Source organism: Oratosquilla oratoria, chromosome 3 (genome assembly GCF_046742065.1).
Source record: "Oratosquilla oratoria isolate Oo_2021 chromosome 3, ASM4674206v1, whole genome shotgun sequence".
NCBI classification, from domain to species: Eukaryota; Metazoa; Arthropoda; class Malacostraca; order Stomatopoda; family Squillidae; genus Oratosquilla; species Oratosquilla oratoria.
This window is the reverse complement of record NC_134779.1, coordinates 12060212-12084562: the sequence shown is the minus strand read 5'-3', so window position 1 is coordinate 12084562 and position 24351 is coordinate 12060212. Positions and strand designations below refer to the sequence as shown.

Genomic DNA, 24351 nt, shown 5'->3' with positions numbered 1-24351 from the left:
GGCCTTCAGGACTCTTGCAGTCTCCTTCATTATATTCATATACGTGCCACTCCCTTTGCCTGGGTCACGAAGGTGTCTGTCTAGATCGAAGCTTTTCGTCACGGGTATGGTGGAAGTAGCTACGAATTGACATTTTTCCGCGGTGACTGCCACATTCTCCGGTTATGTGAAGAGTAATACGTCCTTCCCTGTCCCATTTCTCGCCACTGAGCCTGTCGGAGGTCCTCCAGGTCAAACGAACCCTTAACAGCATATGGAAAGAGGGTGAGATAAGCAGCGTGTCTGTCTTTATGGGAGAACGTGTGTGAAACTGCTTGAAAGTGTGTGGGAATGAAAGGGAAGGGGAGGGGGAGGGGGAGACTGTGGGAGAATGCGTGTGAAAAGCCTTCAGTGTCCGTGAAGAAGGGAGGATAGATGATTGCGTGTAGCAATCCTTTGGTGCGTGTCATGGCGGGAGAGAGAAGGATGGGGGAGAGTAGATAGAGAGGGGAGAGAGACAGGAGAGAGAGAGAGAGAGAGAGAGAGAGAGAGAGAGAGAGAGAGAGAGAGAGAGAGAGAGAGAGAGAGAGAGAGAGAGAGAGCTGTGGCATCATAAGACATGTACTCATTGATTTCCACTTTCATGAACTCTGTATGCTAACCTAATAAGACTTAATACTAAGTACAAAAAGAGGGGCGGGGCAAGATTCTAACTTTAAACTAAACATAAAAACGGGACAATATCAACGTGAAATTCAATCAAGTGTGAGGGAACATGACACATACTATTCAGTAAATGTGGAGAAGAACTTCTCGCCGGGAGATAAGAGACTGAATACCTAATGTACTTCTTCCCAGCTCCGAGACGATCACCATCGGGGCTTGGCAGCACCGAGAGCGAACTTAAGAACACAAGAATGGAGGAGACTGCAAGAGACCATAAAGCCTACACTAGGTAGTTTCATGTCCCTTACCACTTGTTCTCCCTATCCATAGTTATCTAACCGACTTTCAAAACTTCCATTTGTTTCAGCGCTCACTATATGGTTACCAACTCTATTTGACCTGTACATTACTTACAAGTGAAACAACACACTTCTTTTCCCACGATTACTATCGCACAACGACACAATGAAGGAAACAAGGTAGTTACCTGCAACAATAACAACAGAGGAGGAGGAGGACGAGGAGGATGATACGACCCTGGGAGCTCCATGGTTTCAGTGTCGGTTTCCTACAATGGCAGCAACAGACATTCCTCTTTCTTCACTTTACTCACTCACGCACGAATAGGCCTAGACACGAATCCACATACTGACGTAAGCACGCACACACATTCACTGGCAGAGGCGGAATGGGAGACGGAAACGGGGTTGCAGATTTGTGCAGGCATACGGCGGCAAACAAGGTAGCGCTGAAGTGTTGGGTGTGGGGGGGGGGCGACATGGGGAGAAAGAGGCGCCACTTCCATCCCCTGCAAGATCTCAATTCCCCACTTCACCCTAGTGTTCATTTTTCACCAGTCTTGCCCACCTCGCGGTCACTGTGACAATAGCGGTGGTGCGAATGGTGATGGACGTGGACGTGGAGGTGGTGGTGGATATGGACACTATGGGTATTGCCGCAAACTCGCCCCCTCCCTATACCTCCAACAGCGTTCACGCCAGAATGAGCCTAGCTGTGACAGAGACCACCACTGCCCCCTGTGCTCGAGTTTCTTCTAGAGCAAGCAGGGGAATCTCCAGAGCTTGTTGGTATACAATCCTTCAAACCCATTGATATTCGAAAGCTGTCCCCACTCATCATGGTTCTTCATGATCAAAATCTTGGCCTTGTACGCACCCAACACCTCTCAATATTCTCATTCCCTGTGTGTATCCGCACCTCCATGCCCCGCCCCACCCCACCACTACCCGCGGTCCTCTCCGCATCCACGCAAGTCACGTTGATGAATTCATAGACACTATCAAGGTCTCGACATTTAGCCGAGCTAGGCATCGTGCAAGTTTTACGCGACGCGATGCTTGCGGGAGAGAGAGATAAGGACACCCTCTAGCGCGATGCTGCCAAAAAACGATGTGTGTGTGGGGGGGGGGGGCGGGGTTAGGCTAAAGTGATGGAGGGGAGGGGGTGTCTCTATAGATGGTATGTAGCTGACGTCACGAAACCGTTGTAACAGATATCATCAGCTTACTCCCTGTGGTCATTGATCCCGGAGCCTTCACAGTGTAATAAGACTACGAGTACACAGGTCGCCGCAGCGATACACCTTACAACGAGACCGCCCCTTCCCGTCCCCGACCTTCCGTGCTCGAAGTGTTCAAAATGTTCCTCCTAAAAAGAAGAGAGGATTGTCGACCTTTCGTGCAGACGGGCTGTCGCCCGCAAACAAGGCAAGGTTTCACAGCCACGCCGAAAGGACTGCTAAAGTCGACACTACAGTGCATCAGAGTGGACGGCCCTTCCTCAAACCCCCGCCACTTCTCGAGGCGACTGCAAGACCACACAGTGAGGAACACGCGTGTTAACACACGTCTAGATTAAAAGGGACCTCTGATGTGCAATCCGCATTTCAAAACGACCGACCGACCGACCGACAGACCGGCGGCTCCAAAAAGAGCGGGTCCATCAGCAGCGGCAGGGACACTGGGGACGCGAGAAGAGTCGGGTAAGTAGCGGTGGAAAGGAGAGAAAGAAAACCGGGAGGAGGAGGAGGAGGAGGAGGAGGAGGAGGAGGAGGAGAAGGAGGCGGAGGGAGGAGGAGGAGGAGGAGGAGGAGGAGGAGGCGGAAGTGAGGTAGGGGATGGGGGGGGAGTTGAAGGAAGAGATGGAGAGGGGAGAAAACACAGGAGAGATGGTTGAGATGGGCAGCGTGAAAGTTGACTGGGAGGAGAGAAAATGGTCCAGATGAAGAAATGATGATGGGAAGGAACGGGGAAGGGGGGGGGGGGTGGCTAAGGCAGTGAAAAGAGAGGTCGAGGAGAAAAATGAATAGGAAAGGGTGGAGAGGAAGAAAGTGAGGACAAAGACGAAAGGGGGGGGGGCAGCGTCGAGAGACGGGAGGAACGGTACTCGAGGAGAGCAGGGAAGAAGGAAGAGTACAAGGGTACAGCGAGGGGAAGAATGAAGGGGAAAGTTTCGGCAAGTGAAAAATCAAAGGCATGTGGCTACAGGGAGTCTTAGAAGGGCGGGAATGAAAGAAGTGAGAGGAGCTAGGGACAAAACTAGAGACTGGAAGAGGAGGGCAAACACTGAATAATGTCTGAGTTTCAGAAAAAATAGAACCGAGATGAGTGGAGGTGGAGGTGGAGGGGGTTAGGAAAGGGTGAGGGAGGGGTAGGGGAGGGGGAGGCAAGGGGATGGTGGAAAAAGGAGAAATTGTGAAAAAGAGGTGAGAGGGAAGGAATGAGATAACAGGTGAAGGGGGTGGGGAAGGAGAGTACGAGAAAAGGAGGAGGCGATAAGGAAAGTAGAAAAGAATGGGAAAATAAAAGAGGGCATTTTGGGAAGGGCGGGAAAGGAATGAAGGAAGGCTCGGCGAAAAGACAAAGGGGAAAGGAGGAAAGAGAAAGGTGAAGGGGGAAGGGGGGGGGGCACCAGGAGATGGAGAAGGACAGGGGACGGCAGGACCGAGGGGAATATAGCAGTAAGCACATTATCTTTTGCCAGCCCAAGTGGAGGGGAGACAGAGTTCGGGTTTGGACAAGGAGAGTGAAGTGGTGACAGGGTATTGGAGTGTTGGGATGGGGAGTGAAAAGAGGGGATCGGAGAAGGGGTGAGAGAAGAGAGGGGTAGTGGGGATGGGATGTCACGTAAATGCAAATGGATAAAGTATTGGGGGGGAGGGAAGACCGGCTCCATCGTGCAGAATGCACATATCAGACACACACACAAACACACGAAGAGGCACGGAGATGTCAAATTGTGAAAGAACTAAAATAATACAATAATAATGGGACCAGAAGAAATTGGGCAGTGGCAATGCTAACACCAATATGCCCTTTTCATATCAAATCACAATTTGAGGGGGAGAAGGTGGAGGGGAGGAGGAGCAGGGAAGAAAAAAGACAGAAGGATGTGAATCGTGGTGGTGATGGTGATGATGATGATGATGAGGAGGAGGAGGAGGAGGAGGAGGTGGAGGAGGAGGCGTGACACCAAACGAAGGTAAAGAGCTTTAGACCAACCAAACAAGGTCAGAGAGACCCTACGGCGGGAGCATACCGCGGGATAGGACTTCAGGCACCGTCATGGGCTTGGCCAAAGGGCAAGGTCAAAGGGCAAAGGCCAATGGGGCACAAGTTCGCCATCGTGTGTTGTCGAGCATGTGTCGTTAACCGAGGAGACTCCCAACCAATTTGGAGAACCATCCAAGCGTTAGGCATGCCAAGCCAGCCTTGGTCCTTCTGTCTCCCGGCTCTGTCCTCAACGCTGGGACCAAAGGCCGCCTCCGTCACCATCACCACAACCCTCACCACCACACCATAACGTATCAAACATCAAGAGCAACCCAACCCAGCAACACAGGCACGCACGCACGCACGCATGCACGGACGGATATGGACACGCTCATATGCACAAAATGAGGCAAGCACCAGACACACACGCACACACCTCATAGCACCAAGGCAGCGCACTTAGACAAGGCAATGCGATGGGGATGGGAGGACGTCCTTTAAGGAACAAGGAGAGGAGTGAGACAGGGGGTGGAGGAGGGTGTGTGGAAATGTGGGAGAAACAAAACGTGAGGATGATTAGGGGTAAGAGGGACCCCGTGGAACTTGAAGCAGAAAAAATGATAAAGGAGGGCCAGAGGAGAAGAGTAGGGAGTTGGCCGACTCTAAGAAGTGACCGGAGAGGGGGCGAGAACGAGGGAAGGTGGGGGAGGGGGGGGGCAATGCAAGAGAAGGAAAGAGAATGTGATTGAAGGAAGAATATGAAAGAAGAAGGGAAGGGAGGAGGGACCGAGCACAGGAATGCCCGAGGAAAGAATAGGGGCTAGGAGGGAGAGGAGTGCAAGATGAAGGGAACATGTAAAAGATCTAATATCAGAGTAATGAAGACTAGAAGGGAAAAGGTGGTGGAGGAAAGATGAAAAAGAAAAAAATGGAATGATGGCGGGTTGAAAGAATAGGATTACCGTATGACTGAAAGAGGATTTATTATAATTACTTTCTAAACGAAGGCAATATCATCCCAACACTAAACTGCGTAAAGAAGGAGAAAAAAAAATAAATAAACGAAAGGGGAGACGATGCCCTTCGACTCCCGTCACGACCGAGAACTGAGGACCATTTCGAGCGCGACGCAGAGTTGACGATCCTAAATCTGGCGGGAAAAGCCTCGATCACCAATAAAGTCGACTTTTCGTTTTTCTTGGACAACTACCATGTGGAGAAACGGCTGGAGGTGGGTGCTATCCTCATATCACCCACACCCATTAATTTTCCTTGAGACAACATGCTCCTTCTCCGTCTATGCTCTCTGCAGCTTCAAAGTAATGGACACAACAATCGCCACATTTAGCACTTTTAATTGGCGCTGCGCCACGTCACCCGCGAAATTTTATCCCCTCCAAATAGCTTCCGGGCCAGGACTTCTTCCAACCAACCGTGGAATCAGAACCAGACGGAATCTGTTCTAAGCATGAAATCGACAAGAGTGGAATCTTGCTCCCTAAAGCAATATAACTGTTACCATAAATCACTCCACGACTCTATCTATTCTATCTATATACCAAAGTTTTTTTTTCCTTACAAGGGAGGTAGCCATAGTCAAATGGTATATGCCCACCCCCCACCTCTTCCACTCCCATCCACCACCACCCTATCCTCCCTCTCCTCTTTGCTCCTCATGGATGACAGGTCATCCAGTCCACTGCCCTCAGTGGTCAGAAACAATGCAGCAAAACACGGCACATCCACAACAAGGCAGCTTCACTTTATCGGTGACCCAGCCCTCTCTGATCCCCCTCCCCCTCATGCGGTACTTAACACCCTGGGTACGATTACATCACCTTTATATTGTATATCTTTGTGTAATGCGTAATAACAACCATATCGGCTCGACGGTTCAGTGTTACCTTTCTCGACCACTAACTGACCGATCCGAGTTCGAGTCCCGTCCAGGGCTGGAAGAAGAAAAAAAAAAAAAAGCATCGCTGTACGAGACGGCACTCCAACTCTGGTGGGCATAGAGTTGTATGTGTGTACGGTCACAGCATTACCCGTAGATCACGCCATATACGAGCTCTGAGCTCATATCCGGGAGGGTTATAGCTCTCCATCACGGGTACAACATGTGATCCAAAAATCACACACACGTACTATACGGCTACATTCCGTCAGTACGACGGATGCGGCGAGTAATATGGTTCCATTCTCCCTTTACCCGAAAATCCTCTCGGAGGCCCCAATACCCAGGAGAGTGCTTAGGTCACCCTGCACGATGAGGACAAAAGCTCGCAGCCAAACATGTCAATATAATTCATGGAATCACACAGCATAAAATACACGCATTTCTCGTCAATGAAATAATGTTTAAAATTTCTGAGAATTCACCAACCATTTGCTGGACGAGCAGAAAAGAAGTTATCCAACTTAACGCCTTGATGGAGTTGGGAGAGGTATGTGTATGTGGGTGGAGGGGTGGGGGCGAAGGGAGGAAGACGGACAAGAAGGGTAGGCTTGTAGGAGCCCAGACAGATTCTACACATTATGTCGTTGATGTTGAAGAACTCGGCCCAAGTTTGGAATGGCTGACGAGCCCAGACCCCAGTCCTCCCTCCCTCCGTCCTAATGCCCGAGTCTCTCTCTCTCTCTCTCCCACCATATGCCAGGCTGTTCCATTCATTCCTGACTCACACTCAGAGGGACCTGTAATCGAAGCTCTCGACGGCCAGGTTTGATTATTAGAATTACATCGCTGCTACAAGCGATTCGTTCTAGGTCTTACCCTAGAGGGTAATAGCGGACTATCACGAGTCCAGCACATGGTCAAGATATTAGTGACTCACATCCTTTCCTACTATTTCGCTACCGAAGGGAAAAAGAGTGCCACGACAACGAATAAAATCTCCTGGCGGCGGGAAGAGTACCATCCAATACGACAGGGTCCTTTGTTTTCTCTGACGTGATACTGTTGCTACCGGGTCCGTCTCGGGTGCAAAGGCGGACGGGCGCCGAGATTCATTACCATCAATTAGTTAATTAATTGCCGGGAGTAGTCTCTTCTTGCCTCACTTGCGGCACCCCCGTCTCCCTCACTCTTCGTGTCCAGAAGAAAGATGTCCGACATTAAGGTCTTCAGCCCCGGGGAAAAAAAAAATCTTCATTGGAGTCAGTGCCCTGGGGGAAAGGGCACTCCTACTGAGGTCTTGGATTCGATCCCGCGAAGGCTTGAGCCGACCCCCTCCTTCCACTGAACCACTTCACCCTCACCCCCTCTTAAACAAGAGAAGGGGAGGGGGTACTAACTGGTAAGGCCACGTATGTCATCCTTAACGGATCAAATTTCGACTAACGCGAGACGTCTACCGAATTAAAATTTAACTCATAAGATGTGTGCACCGCAGCAGAGCAAAGAAGGGGTGAGGAAAGGAGAGTATGAGCCGGCTCGTTTCACATGTATCGACTTTTCGCCGTGCGCCGGCCATGACACGAGGTTGTGATCTCAAATAGCCATGGGTCTATGAATGCTTTAACACATGCTTGTGGTCGTGACGCGTTGAAGCGTCCATAGACACCTATGATTATTTGAGACGTGTCTTGACGGGGAAAAGTCGAAACGTGTGAAACATGCCTTCCACTGCGGCGTGGGACTCCGGATGTTTAAGCGATTTCATTCAGCGAGAGGAAGAGGTCATCGAAAACTGAGGCATTCACAGCTGCTGCTGCACCACTCGATCGCGCCATCTGGCGGCGAATGCGCGCAACACTTTCCTCGAATGGCTTCCGGTCATCGTATTCAACGCCCGGACGGTCGGAGTGACCACCATTTCATTTGTGGACAACCCTCTCTCCTTTATGAGTCACAGGTGACTTCGAGAACTCCCCGTGGTAGTCGAAAACAGCCTGGAAGACACCGCATTATTTCGTTCAGCCGAACGAAATCCATCTGGTTTCACGACACAACGAATATTCCATCGTATGAGCCAACCGCTCATGAATCCGAAGATAAAATCCTCCAGTGGTACGCCCTTGGGCTGAGGCTGTGATGCGGGGGGTGCGCATGCGTGCGTAGGGTAGGTCAGTTGCAGCGTCTCGATTACATCAACGGTCGACTCAGAGTTGGGCGCGGAAATCTGGCCCAGACCAAGACGATGGTGATAAACGAAAGATCATGTCTCGACACAGGCCTTCTGTCAACTAATGTGTTGTAATTGTTGCACGAGTTTCATCCCCAGATGCGATTAAAATGAAATGCATATCTGCCTTCTTTCTCATAACATTCCCCTATGCTGATTTCCACTCGTGATGCAAACGAGAAAACTCGAGGGGAATCAGAAGATTTCGAGCAACCCTGGATTACGTATTCGATCTTTAAACGTTGGGATACTACTGACAATACACGCGCTCGCACACACACAAAATGCCCAGCCTTCTCCAACAGTGACATATTGCGCTGATTTCACTCAGATTAGCAAGAGACAATTTGATTCAGTTAACGAAGGAAGACTTGGGGGGTCAAACGACGGATACTTACTTCACGAGAACATTCAGGGGAGAACGGATCCCGTATCTATCAACTTCCACTCTACTATTTCCATCATTTTCACACCATTTGATATGAAAACGACAGGATGCAGGTGTGTGCGTGGGGAGGGGGGGAGGTTGAAATTGCGCCAGGTTTGGCCTCCCAACCTTCCGAGGTGCGAGAACGAGCCGAGGGCGAGCTGGTTCGTGGTCACGAGGTTTAGGTCGCAGAGAGCAAAAGTTACGAGAGCCAGGAACGATTCCTAAAATTCAGCAACAATAAACATTGTGACTATTGGAACTTTAAAGAACACCAGCAGTTTGTTTTAATACTTTAGGGGGAGACCAGAGGCTGTGAGGGAGACGGGGAATACCCATAAATCGTTGTTGCATCGGACAATGTTTTTTTTTTTCTTGTTGGAAAAGAAAATGGAGAATCGACAAAGGACTTGCCATCACCTCCCTGAAGGAGTTACGAATTCCCTCGTTATCGAATTCAGTTCAAACCTTCATCCTGTACAACTTCACAAACATACACATCTTGGTGAGATATACTCTGCCAGTTGCATCTATTTCGCCGTTACCAAAGTGATAACAGGCGGGACTGTCTGGAAGTGCTGATCCGAATAAACCTTGCATCAGCGTCGCCGCGTGGGGTTGAAGCGTACAGCTGGCGGTCGGCGGGTGGGTCCGGAGCATGCGTGTTCATACGTTTCCATAGATTTTTTTTTTCGTGAGCACACTTAGAGAACATATTCAACAAACTCGCTGCAGACATAAGCAAAGGGAGTTTATGCCTAAAACTGACAATTACAACTAACAGTCCCTTGGGCATATATACATATTTATATATAGCATAGGAAATAACAGCAAAAAGTTACACATTATTCTTACAAAAAAAATAAAAAATAAAAAGGGGATGAAGAAAAAAGAATAAAAAAGATGAAAAGAAAGAAGACGAAGAGGAAATATAAGAGACAAGAAGATAGAAAAAAAAGAGAAGACGACAACGTTGCGTGCTCCTAAATCTCCTCAGTGTCTTCCTCTCTTCTCTTTTTCCAATCTAATTCCGGCGAAATTCGAAAAGGAAGGAATTGCCGAATCGCTTGGAGGAATTCGTCTGAACAATGTTCCATTTTATTCTAACGGCTCACTTGCAGGCCATCGTCATCAAACAGTCTCCCCCCCCTCCCTCTCTCTGGCTTTCAAGTTTTCATCGAAAGCTGTCTCGCCGGGACATCCTGCTCTGGGTGTGTCGTCCCACGCTCTGGTTTCCGGAAAGAGTGGACAAGCAGCCATATTCTTGTTTGCGCAATGGACGAAGTCTAGGAAAAATTACAAATAAATAAACAAATCACAAAATTCATTGACAGATACCCTCTTCTTCAGTAAGGTGACCTTTCTATTCTGGCTGACGTCAGACGATTTTACTCAGCTGAGGGGGGCAGGGAGGGGGGGAGGGAGGGAGGGAGGGAGGGAGGGAGAAGGATCAACACAGGGTAACGATCTCGTTTACACACACACATACAATGTATCTAAATACGTTCATATAACATGACAGTTAAACAACCAAGGGGAGATACTCTCAAAGAAACACTTCTCTCCAGTCAGGGGGATCTCGCTCTCTCTCGTTTCATGCATGACGTCATGCTCATATCATCCTCGGACTATGCCTCCCCCTGAAACCCCTTTATACCTAATGGTAATTATTTCCCATTTGGTCTCCCATCAAGCTATTCCATTTCCTTCCATGGTTCCCCAAGGTATCAAAGAGATTACTGTCTATACTCGTACATCTCTAGTTCTTATTCGATTGCGTTACACCTTCATAAAGACAAGACGACAAACCCTACAAACGAAGACATGCAGGCTGAAAACACAAATACACACAAATGTAGTCACAAGCAAAAATTTTGACCCGTCCAGTTTTTCATTAAACAAAATTAAAAATATATTATTTTTTCTGTTCAATAAATCTAACTGTATACTAAATATCATATAGGAAAATATCTCACGTACTCGGAAAAAATCACTGACGTTGTAAGAATGATAGCGTGGGTCAGACTATTGCTCTTGACTGCACATTAACTACGCGTTCTTGTGTCAAAGCGTGTGTTTCAGCTGCAAACGATTCGAAGGAGCGATCCAACAACCTAGATATCCAAGTGCTCATAAAATTGCCCGTCATTATTCATCATCACCACTACCGTCTGAGACTACAGTCTCGCCAGCGCAATTTATTCCAACACCGTAACACGGAAAGAGAAATTCCACCTCTGCAACTAAAATGGAAACGAACTCGTAATTCTATTTCTCTCTCACCGGCCATACGAGCTCTTATACGGCAATTATCTTATCTGACAGTAACGAGCTCAGCACGTGAACCAAGACCATGGTGTATACGAGGAGAGGGGGAAAGGGGAAGAACCCGAGGCTAGGAGGCCGTCACCGTCCAAAGTAAATGGACTACGGACTACCTAGAAAAGATCCCCCTCTCGCGAGTTCGGTAGTTGTAGGAGAGATGTCTGCATGAACATGGAAAAAAATGTGGCTATTACCACCGGGAACTTTTTAGGGACCTTTATTGCGTGATGCAGTAGCTCAGGGTGCATGGGCAGGAGACTTGGTGTTGAAGGCTGACGTCAATATCTGTGAGGGTTGAGATGTCTGCATGAACATGGAAAAAAAAATGTGGCTATTGCCACCGGGAGCTTTTTAGGGACATTTATTGCGTGATGCCGTAGCTCAGGATGCATGGGCAGGAGACTTGGTGTTGAAGGCTGACGTCAATATCTGTGACGGTTTTTGGGGATACAACAAGACTTCAACAGACAAAGTTAGAAGGGGTGCGGAGGCTAAGTCGTAGGGGTTGTCAGAAAAATGGAAAGGCTTTTTAGTGGTAGGTAGACTGAAATGAGAAGATGCAGTAGAAGAGAAAGAAATTAAATTAATTTCAGGAGAAAAATATTGTGTAGATGTTTGCGCGTATAGTCGTATTTTTGTTTGCAATATGCTTGTGTGTGTATGCCTCGCAGGGAGGGCTGTTGCCTGTGCGGGTGAACATTCAACAGGATATTTTATATATAACCCAGGCTCGCCGTAGCGCACTTCATAGGGGTGGCGCGTTCGTTCGGAAAGGTAAGCTGCAACGCGATATACCAGATGGTGTAATTGTTGACAAAAGATAGCTTGTGATAGTGGAAAGATATTAAGTTAATTACATGCCTCCTTACATCATTTCCTGCTTTGTTGGCTTCTAGAAATAGGTAAAATACGGTGGTGTCGTAATTATAATACCTTGCATTACTTAGTCATGTTCAGATGCAGAATCCCGATATAGTGCCTGTGCCATTTACTTTGGTCGATGACTGTACATACGAGACCGCATAAACCACGGCCATGTGTTCTGATGGCGTTCTTGGTTATAGTTTAACGAGGCTTTCCATAACGCCGACACCAACCGTCGTTTGTGTAGCTGAAGAGACGTTGCAGACAAATGCCCGGAACATATCCAGGCAAGCACCGGTCTCTTACTTCCCGTCTGGTCCCTCCTCTCTTTCGGCTTATCTCCACCTCCAATCTCATCCTCGTCCTCCTCCGTCGTACTGCGTCCATCTCCGGCCCTCCGTCTCCCAACGGCTCCAGACAATGTCCGCCCCCTCCCTCATACTTCCATTGCCACGGTCCCCTCCTCCGCGCACACTTTCCTTCCTCCTTTTGTTGTCTGCCATTCAACATTTCATTCGTCCTCGTTCGCGCCCTTACCGCCGGCCGGTTTCCGCTTATTGTTTTGAGTAGACGATAACACAGAACCCCTCTCCCCACGGCCCCGGCCCGTCCCACCTCTTCTTCCTCCCTCGCACCACTAGTTCTCAAAGTCCGCGCGCATGAAAATTCCGACAACCACTGCACTACCAAGGCCTTAAGTCACACAGCTAATGCTGGATCTTCCACTTCTGTAATAACCACGATAATGTAAGCAGAAGTAAGGAGTGCAATAATCACTGATCACGTGACTGCTAATCCTACTATTTGGTGCAGTTAACAGAACTACTGTTGTTCCCATTGCTATTGCAACTACAATTACTTCTATTGTCGTTGATAACACCAGAACATCCACCATCATCATACATGTCACTACCACCCCAATCACTATTTCTATTTCCACCGCTTTCAATCTTGTCTACCACTACTTTTATGAAGACGTGCCACATTTGTTGTAAGTTCCACTTCAGTTTGTTCCCTGAGCCTGCCTTTGTTCTTCTTTTCGTATTACTGCTATCGTCGTCTACTAATGTTGCTGCTGTCATCTTAGCTGCTACTACTCTCGCCTTAGCTGTTGTCGTAGATGTTATCATGCTGCTGCTGTCGTCATTGTTGCTCCTTTTCCCTACTGCTGCTGCTTCTGCTGTTGCTCCATCTGCTTCCGGTTCGTCTCCTGCTACTTCCGCTCTCGGAGTGGCGCCTCTCCTTGTTGCTGACAGCATGTTCCTGCTCCAGAACCTGCTTCTTCCACTGTTGCCGTTTTTCTCCTCCCATTGTCCCATTTCCATGGCGGCTCCACTTTTTCTTTTTCTTCCTGATCCTCTTGCTCGTCGTCTGTGGTGGGAGATCCCGGGTTTCACTTGTGAGGCAGACACAGAATGGCCACTTTGCGGTCAGTCGTCTAAAGCCGGTGAATGTAGCAACGTGGCTAACGTTCGTGCCAACGGCTTTAGAAATGTTCTGTCAATGGGTGGCGTGTTGCCTACCCTCCCTCTCTTCCTCCCTCCTCCCCTCACTGATTTCCCCTTCTGTCTGCTCCTCATCCAAGTTTACTTAAAACCCCTTCCAATGCCCTCCAACCATTCCTTTCCATTGCTCAGTCCCCTTCCTCTTTCATCTCCATCTTCCCTTGCCCCGGTCAGCTTCTGCTTTCACTCGCTTTCCACCTCCGCTCTTCTTCCCCACCTTAAAAATTCTCCCTATTGCCTACTTCCTGAATTCCCTCTTATTCCATCGCAGTCTTGAACTATCTCTATTTCATCCCCCACTTTTATTCCCTTTTTCATCAGCACCCTCTCCTTCCACGTTCTGCCTATCCTCTCTTTTTATCTTTATTTCTCAATCAACTCCTCCCACCTTCAAGAAAATCTATAGATCTTTGGGATCGAACTCTAGCTAAAGTCTCAATCGATCAGCAGACTCCTCCCCCGCTGGAGTCCGCCCACCTCCGCTACAACAAAACCTGCCCTGCACTTTGACAAAATCCATAAACTGCCTCACTGTTGAAGGGTCTAAACATGGTCAGCTGGCTGCCTTACATACACATTCTTCATTCTGTTTCACACATTTTCCTCTCCCTTCTACTTGATTTTGTTTGGTGTCTCCCAACTCCCTCAATCGTCTCTTCTTCCCTACGACTCGAGGGATGAGACACTGGATCTCTTTAGACTTGAAGTCGATGAAGATGAGGAGGATTGAAGGGGAGGGGGTCAATTGGCTCAATGACCCGAAGTGGTGGACCCATTAGGGCTGCATACAGTACTCCTGACAGACGAGACTGTGTGTGTGTGTGTGTGTGTGCGTGTGTGTGTGTGTGCGTGTGTGTGTGTGCGTGTGCGTGTGTGTGCATGTGTGTGTGTGTGCATGTGTGTGCGTGTGCATGCGTGTGCGTGTGCGTGTGTGTGTGTGTGTGTGTGTGTGTGTGTGTGTGTGTGTGTGTGTGTGTGTGTGTGTGTGTAGCTCACGAACATGGTATCCTTCCCCCACCCGCAACAATGCAGCCTTTCCCGTGCTAGGTGGCACTGCAAGCTAGGGATCACATTCTTTCACTTCCATGACGCTGCCTTGGCAGTCCAGGGTAGGGTGGCGGGGGGTGTCACAGCCTGCCTAATTCCTTCTGTTCCAGGTGACCCATTTCCTAGTTGCCGCCAGGCTATTTTATTCGTCCCCGTGGATGCCAAGGAGTCTCATATGTCAGCCAATGAGCCCCTCGGTAGCCAAGGAATCTCATATATCAGCCAATGAGGCCCTCAGTAGCAGGAGTCTCACATCAGCCAATGAGTCCCTTCATTCGGCTATTATCTTCGTTTCAGTTGCAGCCAGGCGAGTTTGTCCTTCAGCCGACTGGAAACCACTCTTCTACAATTAGTGAAAGGGGTTCAGTCGACCTCCACCTGCTCGTTTAGGGTACTGGGTTTGGTTGCCGCAAGGCGACTCGACTCAAACGAGATACGCTCTTTCGCAGCGGCATATGAACCAAAAACTTTTTTCCTCCTGGGCATACCAGAGTGCCGTGTTTTCGCGGTTTTCCTCACTCCTGAAAATGGAGAACACCCCCTCATCGTCCTCCTCCCAACCCCTGACGCATCCAGCACGAGAATGGCGACGAGGAGTCGATTTCTCGACGACCGATCAAGTCAGTCGCGTCTTGGACGGCGTGCTAAACAACTGTTCCAGACAGACTCGTCAACAGCGTACGACTGGCATCACCGTAAGAAGACAGAGTTGCACCATCTTCAACCGTGAAAAATGGACACCAATATATATATATATATATATATATATATATATATATATATATATATATATATATATATATATATATATATATATATATATATATAAACTCTCCTACTGGGGTTTAATCCTTGCCTGAATGGCTTCCATATTATAAGGCGAAAACAGTATGCCGCTCAGGCAAGGGTTCGAATCCCAGTAAGATTTTATTAATCCCATATGTCATAGTGACACACACACGCACGCGCGCGCACACACACACACACACACACACACACACACACACACACAAAAGAACACACACAACACAGGTGAGAAGGTGAGAAGATGACATAACATGTTATGAAGGAAAGGAAAATGAAGGAGGAGGAGGAGGGTGAAGAGGAGGAAGGACAGGAGGGAAATGGAGAGGGTCAGGATCAGGATGCACACAGAGGTATGGGAAGTCAGCTGCCTTGCACCATTTCTCAGTAAACGAAGCGTGTGCGGGGGTGGGGGGTGAGGGTGTCAGCGGTGAGGACATTGCTCCCCTCCCCTCATTTTCATTTGATTCTGGAAGACACACCGGGAACTGTGACTTTACAACAAGTCCAGCCCCTCGCGTTTCCCTTTTCTCTTACCTTCCCCTCCCCTTCCCACCCCACTTTCTTTTCTCCTTCGTTGTCCTCCCCAACTTTGTCCGTTTCCTCCTTTGATCCCGGAGAGCCCCACCAAGTCGTCCGGTGGTGCTGCCGCCTGGCAACGTGTTGACGCACCACTTCCCCAGCATCAGAGAAGTTTCCGCGCTCCCCATGCTGCTGCTGCTGCTGCTGTTGCTTGGGGTCATCGAGTTGCTTGTCTTCACGCCGCCTCCACAGCACCCGGGCCCGTGGGGAGCCGCGGAAAAGGGCGGAGGAGAATGGACGAGAGGCGGCGGCGGTGGCGGCAGCAGCGGTACGTGGGACCTGTGGGCGGGGTCGTGCGGTGACAGGGGAGGCGTGGCAGGATGGTCTGGGAAGATTTAGGGAGCCCAATCACAGGGGGGTTGGGCGGCAATGGGGCTGGGGATTAGAGGGATTATAACACGACAAAAATAATATGCATGTGGTGGTATTGAGGAAGTAATTTTAATAAGAATGAAGGAGACTACAAGACACCATAAGGCCTACACTAGGCAGTTCCATGTCCATTATCGCCTATCATCCTTATCCCTAAAGTTATCCAGTCTTCTCTTAAAATAACCAATAGTTTCAGCGTTCACTACATGGTTACTAAGTCTATTCACAAGAGCAATTGACGAGAACAGACAAATCCTTCGTCCCACTATGTCCCCTCACTGCCCCCACCACCCCTCAACCTCCAACATCAAAGACGTCCTGAAGTCTTCACTGTGGAAGGTACCACAAACCCACAACTGGCGCATGTCCCATACCAACCCTGCCGAGCTCATTACTAATTGAATATTTGCAGCATCCTGTACATACCAGTTTCCCTCACGAAGAACCCTGGAAATTCACATTTCAATTTCCTCTCTCGGCTCTGGAGCCTTCCACCGCCGTCCCCTGGAGGGCGAACATTTCAGAAAGTCTGGCAATACATCTCGAACGCCCGTCTCGGGCTGTCAATTCCCCTGAAAACTCTTAATGCATTCTGTCGGATGCTCTCCACCTTGGTCGGTGCGGCTCCTCTTGTGTGCATTATTCAGTCCCCCAATATCGCATGGCGGGACTCCGTGTATGTAATATATAACAAGAAGGAGGAGGAGGAGGAGGAGGAGGAGGAGGAGGAGGAGGAGGAGAAGGAGGAGGAGGAGGAGGAGGAGGAGGAGGAGGAGGAGAAGAAGAAGAAGAAGGAGCAGACAACTATGTATCCCATGCATCAACCCTTCCGTACTTGATGACATTTTCTTTAATCCTCTTGTGGCATCATTCTCCACCGCCCCGCCCCCCCCATGCTCTACTTGTTCTAGTCTTGTGGGCACGCGACCACTTAATTTGGCTTAGGGGATCGGCATGAATCACCGGACGCAAGAGCTCAATAATAACACGCAATCCAGGAACCAACAGGAGAGGGGGGAAAAAAAACCCGACGTTTGCCGCAGAAGGTGTCGAGTGCAACACTGGTATCAACTACAATTCACATCTTCTGGAGGGCCTGCCTCACGTGAATAGAATTGCTTGCCGGCGGCCACCATGGGCACACAAGTCGAACAAAGACGCCAAAGGATTAAGCTCGGCTAAGCCCTCCCTCCCTCCCTCCCCGTGGCTGGAGTGAAGAAAAGTCAAAGGGAGGACGAGAGAGCGAGACAGGGCCGGCGTTACGAGGCACATAAACTCACACATTGTTGACCATTAATTCTGCAAAAGGGGCCTGCTTGGTGCGGCGCCACGCTCAGCTCGGGACTGGCAGCCCGCCCAGTTTTGCTGTGTCACGGCATCTCGGAAGACGCCTTCTCTTGTTTTAGAGGCACTTTGCAGACACAAACGGTGCCACCCGATAGCCAGCAAAGACGGCAGTGGTGCCGAATGCTCGCTACGAAGGCAGTGCCATCGAGTTACAGACCCCGAGTGTCCGGTGGGGCAGTGCTTGACATGACAGTGCACAGTGCCCGCTATGGCGGTGCCACAATGAAAGGGCGATGTGTATACAATCTCCTGTTGCTGAATTGAAGTACATCTAGAAGCATTTCAAGTGAGGGAGAAATTCAAACTGTACTTCGGTTCAGCAGCAGGAAGTCTGCCTTTGCTCTGTGCTGCGTCGCCTTTGTCACCTGCGTCTCAGTTTGTGCTTAGGCTTAACCCCCCCACCCCCACCCACTACCGAGACGCCCTTTGCTTTCGCTTTTTTGCCCTGGATCAGATAGTTTCATTCCCACGCGAGAACAGACGCAGGAAAGAGAAAAATAAATAAATAAACGGTTGGATGGGATCTTGACTGACCAAGAAACAGGAATGGAATAAGAAGAGGAGGAGGAGGAGGAGGAGGAGGAGGAAAAGGTTGGCCAGTGGTTCACCGGTGCTTCTATTCTTGTGGCGGAAGAAGGGAGAAGGAAGGAGGGCAAACTTACGACAAGAAGAGAAGGAATGGGTTTACAGCAGTGGTTCCCAACCGGTGTGCCGCGGCACCAAAGAGTGCCGTGAGATCAACCGAGGATGCCGCCAAAATTCAGGGCAAAAATTACTGTCACAATTATATTTTTGTGTTGTCATCCATTTTTGTTCATTAAAGCAGCATCAGTGTAAAGATGAGTATTTTCATATTATCCAGGGACAAATTTTGTTACACTGACAAACTAGAATTTAGATTTTCTAATAAGGGTGCCGGGGACTTCTGAAAGGCTTGGCAAGGGTGCCCCAAGCCAGAAAAGGTTGGGAACCACTGGTTTACAGAGACAGGACTAACCAACGTCCGTCCAGAGCGGGGGCGGGGGCGTAAAGAGGGCGTGGAGGGCGGGGCGGAGCGAGTAGGGTGGGCGGTGCAAGGCGGAATAATCAATGGGAGGGATTGGAGGGCGGCTCGGAGGAACTGCCGCCTCCTCCTCGTCGTCGTCCTACTCCTCCAGCAGGTGCGACGGGCTACGATCATCACCTTCCCTCCCACCTATTTCCCTCCTCCTAATTACCTTTCCTTCCTAACCTCTCTTTTCTTTTCTATTCCCCTCCTTACCCTTCTTTTCCCTCTCGTTCACCATACCTTTTCTTCCTACCTCTCTATACTTTTTCCTCTCTATTCCTCCTCTATTTCCTTCCTCACCTTTATTTTTCTTACCTCTCCTTCCTTTCTCCGCTTTCCCTCCTCGTCTTTCTCTGTTCCTATTAATTATATTTACTTCGTTTCTACTCTTCCTCCTTCCCTCCTGGACTCCTTTCTTCCTTTCGCTCGCCTCGTGTTGACGTGTGCCTCCCACCACCTTTGGTCAACGGGGTAGTTGCTCGAATTTTGTGTCTCACTGTGTTTTATTATACCCTGCAAGCAGAGGCAGCGACGGTGGTTTCTGCAAACATTATGTGCGTCTCTGTAGCTCTCTCTCTCTCTCTGTCTCTCTCTCTCATGCAACCCACAGCAGTGTCACCCATAAACACACACACGCACGCACACTACGAGTTATAGGAAATTATCCCTTTTCCTTCTTCCATTGTCGATTCTGGGAAGGACATGGAGGAACCTGCCGGCGAGTTCGCACGACAACGACGTTTGCGTCGACTAAAGCTGCGACGACATCTTGGATTTTCATCGTCACGCCGGGCAGGGCAAGAAGAAGAAGAAGAAGGAGGAGGAGGAGGAGGAGGAGGACGAGGAGGAGGAGGAGGAGGAGGAGGAGGACCACCATCGGGATCAGATGGCGAAACAAGATTACCCACCGAAGTTTGCACGATAAACATAGCAAGGGGTTGGCACAATGAGCCCCCACCCACCCCAACTAACTCCCTAGTCATCGAAATAGTTAGAAAGGTTTCGCTGGCTGGCTTGGTTCTCGACTTCAAATGGATCATGATGAGAAGAAGAGGAGGAGGAGAAACGAGAGAACGTCCCCACCCTCTCGCCGCCCTTTCCTCGAGAGTCGGATGGTTCTGCTACGGCGGGCGACGAGATAGGTGCGACATGAACAACGAAGAGACGGTGGAAGAGGAGAAACCAGAGAAGGGGGAACATTGAGAGGTGTCGCAAAGGGGTAGGAGTAATACTCGTAGATGTGGGAGGAGGAAATATAGAAGAGGCGCAGGGAGGATGTGAAAGAAACGGGTTCGTTATAGGAGGGCACGAACCGGGGCAAGGCAGCAGAAGGACCTCGAGGAAGAGGAGCTCCTTCTTATCGCCGGGATGGACGACGGTGCGCGGACGGCGAGATCAGGAAAGGAAGGCGAAGGTAAGGTTGTGGGTATTAACGAGAGGTATGCTTTCTTTTTCATTCGTTATTCATTTCGTCAGTAACACCCTTCTGCATTTCACCGTTAGGTCCCAACAGGAAGGCCGAACACCGCCGCCGCCTTCACAAGGGCTACTGCCTTCGATTAATTATTGGAGCAGATATGCACCCCGGCCTTCGGGAAGGAATACGATATACTGGAGGAAAAAAAAATCCTCCAGCATATCAAATGACATTATATATATTTTTGTTGATAAAACAAAATAGTTTTCCACAGTTATTTGACGGCGGAAAAATTTCTGGAGGTGGGCGGTTCCGCCAGTTGGATGAAAAATAGCTCAGTGCGATAACCCCTACAACCGGACCAACGAGTAAGAAATCCGTCAATGTAGGACTGACGCATTTTCTGCTAGATCCTGAAAAATGGAGGCAACGAACGAGGATCCCAACCATCTAACAGTGACTGCCACTTGCCCTTGACATCTTTACATGTAAGGAAGCGCACCGCCCTTCGAAGACGGACTTGACGCTGACGACGCCATAAAGAACAATGCAAAACTATGGGGGGAGGGGGGGAGCGAGACAACGGGAGAATTAGTCGTAGGGTGCGGCGCCGCTCCTCTGCAGAGCGACGTCGCCTTCCGCTGGCCACCTCCCGGCCACAAAGGACTATCGACACATCAACAAATAATGGCGTCATCACAAACGCGCACACAATTTTCCTTAAGGATATGTGAATATATGTTGCCCTCGACCTTACACCACCTCCGGTTTTGCCTTCCCCTTTATATAGTCAACTCTGGCCAATGACCGGTGATTTTTGTTAAGTTGAAGAGATTGGGGAGGGCATATTCGGGACCCTCCTCTTTGTCCCCGAGCTGAATAAAACATTCATGCTTTAGCCAAAATAAAATATATCGAGCGTCACTGTAGCTAAAGGCCATAAATTTTATTCATACATATATTTCAACCTCAGACTAACCCCAAACTTCGCTTGTATCCACCATTTCACAGGAGACTGAGCTTTCATTCTTATTACTCTATATGATAGTGATATAAATTCAAGCTCTACGATGTAACAAAAACAGCAGTCCAACGTTTCTTCCCAGAGAGATCTGTGGGCGGGCCCGAGGACCGCTGCCAGCTACTGTGAGGTTGCGGGTACTCAGCAGAACTCGAGGCAAACATGGATCGATTGCTTCAAAGACCCCACACTCTGAAATCGGTTATAGTACGGTCTACATTCACAGGCAGATAGATGTGCAGTGTAGAGTAGAATTATGGAGGTTTAAGATCTGGGGGTTCTTGTGAGGGGTTGAAGAAAAGTCAGGACTGTAATAGAAGGTTCATTCTAGTTGAGTAATTAAAGTCATAAAAATGTCAACCGGTCGGCTGCTGAGGAAATTAAACCGTCAGGTGAGAATATGGACTTATTAATGCTGCCATACAGATAGTATTGCATAAACGGACATCAAACAAGATATAGTAATATTATATGTTACACTGGTACAATAAAAAATATGGTACATTGGTACACAACACACTGGTACAATACTAGTTATCCACATACAACTGCCCAGATAGAGAATCAAATTAGCCAGGAGGAAAATGGAATCAACGAGATCAATCAACGATTAATCAACTGGAATTAACCCATTCTGCCCGGAGCTTGCACGTCATCAGCATACCGGGGCACACACCAACGACGCGGTGGGGGGCTACTGCGCGGGGTGGGGGGGGGAGTCATGGCACCTGCTCCTACTGCTGGAATTGAGGAACGTTTTCCTGATAGCAAAACACGACGACAGGCCTCATCCCGAGGGGGTATGTACAAGTTCAATGTGATCAACATTCATTTTCAGAGATCGGTTAGTTCCCAATTATAAAAGAATATTGTGCAACTCTGGTCCGCATGGACATCATTACCAAAGTCCCTAAAGCTGCCTGCATAAAATGTACGCTTTTAATACCCATTATTTGTTGCGCGAATGATTTCTTAAAAGCATTTAAATATAGGTCTCTCTTTCACCTGGCCTGGTTTGATGCTTACGAGTGACACCACGCGGTCCCAACAACTGCTGAATTACGCCACGCCCATCGAAAAACTTGGCTTCGTTCACAGTTTACCCGAGAACTAAATATCGTGAATTACAATCCAACCTGAAGAAGGGGTCAGGGGTCAAACCAATCCGCACATTTCTTCTTTTTTTTCTCCTTAGTGCCGCCTCTTCCGCGGAGGAAGGGAGGGAACGCCGGCAGAGATGTGAACTCGAGATAAGCGGGCGAGAAGAGGGGTCAAATAGCAGCTGGCGGAAGTCGTGAGACCGATGAAGCTCCGCCCACTTTACCGTGACGTCAAATCGCTTGCAAGTGCAGAAACACGGTACACATCTTTCGTTCATCTTATGACTTTACAAAAACTAATACACATCTTTCGTTCATCTTATGACTTTACAAAAACTAAGTCAAAGTGGTTGGCACGTATTTGAGTAAAGTTGTATAAAAACATGCAAGGAACGTGTTAGACGTGCGACATGTAAAATGCATCTACGGTGAGCAACATGCCGAAAAATTTATGATCACCCCGTTTCCATAAAACATCGACGGGAAAGATCAAACGTACCTGCATTCGGCCCCTTCGACATATTTCAAAGGCACTACGTTTTCAGACTAAAGACAGACTATCTTATTCAGCCGAGGGGACGCATTTAGACAACACTCCTGGTACTGAGTGCGTTTCAATCCGGGCGAGAAATACAGTCAACATATTAAAGGCGAGTCGGGAGATGTTTCATCAAGCAAGCATGCACGAGCTTCCTACTTCTACGCTCTAGCGGAACCCAACACGAACCGTAAGGACGCACCCGCTCTACGCCTGGGAGCGTGAGGGTGTCGAGTCCTTGACGCCACGCCAAGGGAGGAAGGCGGGGGATGGGAGGGGGGGGGGTAGGGAGCGTCCTGCAGGGAGGTCCCGTTACCTCCTTCGTCACTGCCAAACAAACCGGAGGTCTCCTCCCATCCCCGCATCCGTCGGGAGGAAGGCGTGGGGGTGGGGAGTGGGTAGAGGGCTGTTGGATTCCTTCTCCTCCTCTAACCTCCCCAACAGCTACACAACTATCACAGTCTCTCTCCGTCCGTGTATTACACTCTTCTTTCTCTAAACCTTTCGACGTCAGTACTTGACGACGACGACGACGGCGAAGAGCGTTCGTTCTCCGGGCTAAAGCCACCTATGGTGCTCTCTCCATTCTTCCATTTTCGGCGACTGCAATGTGCAATCTGTGGGATGCTGACGTTCCGCGCGTCCAGAGGCCTGGTCATCCACGTCCCCGTGCCCGTTGAAGGATAATCACCAACAACTTCACCGAGCTTCTTGGGGAAGGACAAGAGCAACACGCGTGCCTCCAGATCATGGGTGTTAACTGCGGGGCGTCATTTCTCTTGAGCCTAGTTCCGGGTTCGCCCGGCAGCTGGACACGACCGAGGGGCGACAATCTCGTAATTACACACACGAGTGACAACATCTACTATCACGGGAAAAAGTGGACCTTTTCCTTCCAAACCAGTGCCGATTTTCACATTCTTAGTTCAAGTTTTGAGCTGGCCATCGCGGGCTGGAACGCCTCGGACGAATCTCGGTGGCAACAGGGGGGGGGGGGGCATAATTGTGGCGCGTTCGGAATCGGCCCCCAAACAGAAGATACTGGTGAGTGCTCGAGCGAGAGGACCTAGCTTCTGTAGCTAAGTGTCTTCTGGCGTACGCTCCTCACACTCCCAAGATCACATGTGCGATTTTTTTTTTAAGTAATCGTGTTACTCTTTTATTCTGCCGGGATAAGGTGGGTCAGACACGCGAGTAAATTAATTTCCGACCAGCGAGTCCTAGTTCACCCCCCCACCCCTTTTCCACACGCCCCTTCTCCATGGAGTTCAACCTTCCAGGCATTAACCAGAACGAAATTTGTAAAGGTCGTCACAGTAATGTGTGTATAGGGGGGGGGCTACTTTCCTCATGTGGGAGGACTGCCGCGGAGATGAATGAAATAGTCCGGCGGCAGCCAGAACAAAATATGAAATGCTGAAAGTGTGTGTGGGGTGGGGTAGGGTGGGGGGTCAGGCGGAAGTGGTTCACTGTCCGCGCTGGCGGCTACGGCCCGGCGGGCCTTTGACACCTTGTCGGCGCGAGTGATGAGGATATGACCACGAGGGAGCTTGGCAACAACCGGAAGAAGAAATAGGACAAGAAGAAAAAGGGTAAGAGCAAGAAATTTGAAGAAAAAGAAGAAGAAAAGGAGGGTGGGGAGGAAGGGGGGACGGAAGTACCACCAGGCA

General features: G+C 49.3%; 1 protein-coding gene across 5 annotated transcripts in view; it reads right to left on the bottom strand.

Annotated features, from left to right (window-relative positions):
- LOC143020348 (uncharacterized) overlaps window positions 1–24351 on the bottom strand; it is a 273138-nt gene that overhangs the window by 150882 nt on the left and 97905 nt on the right. The gene's annotated exons all lie outside the window — the stretch shown is intronic.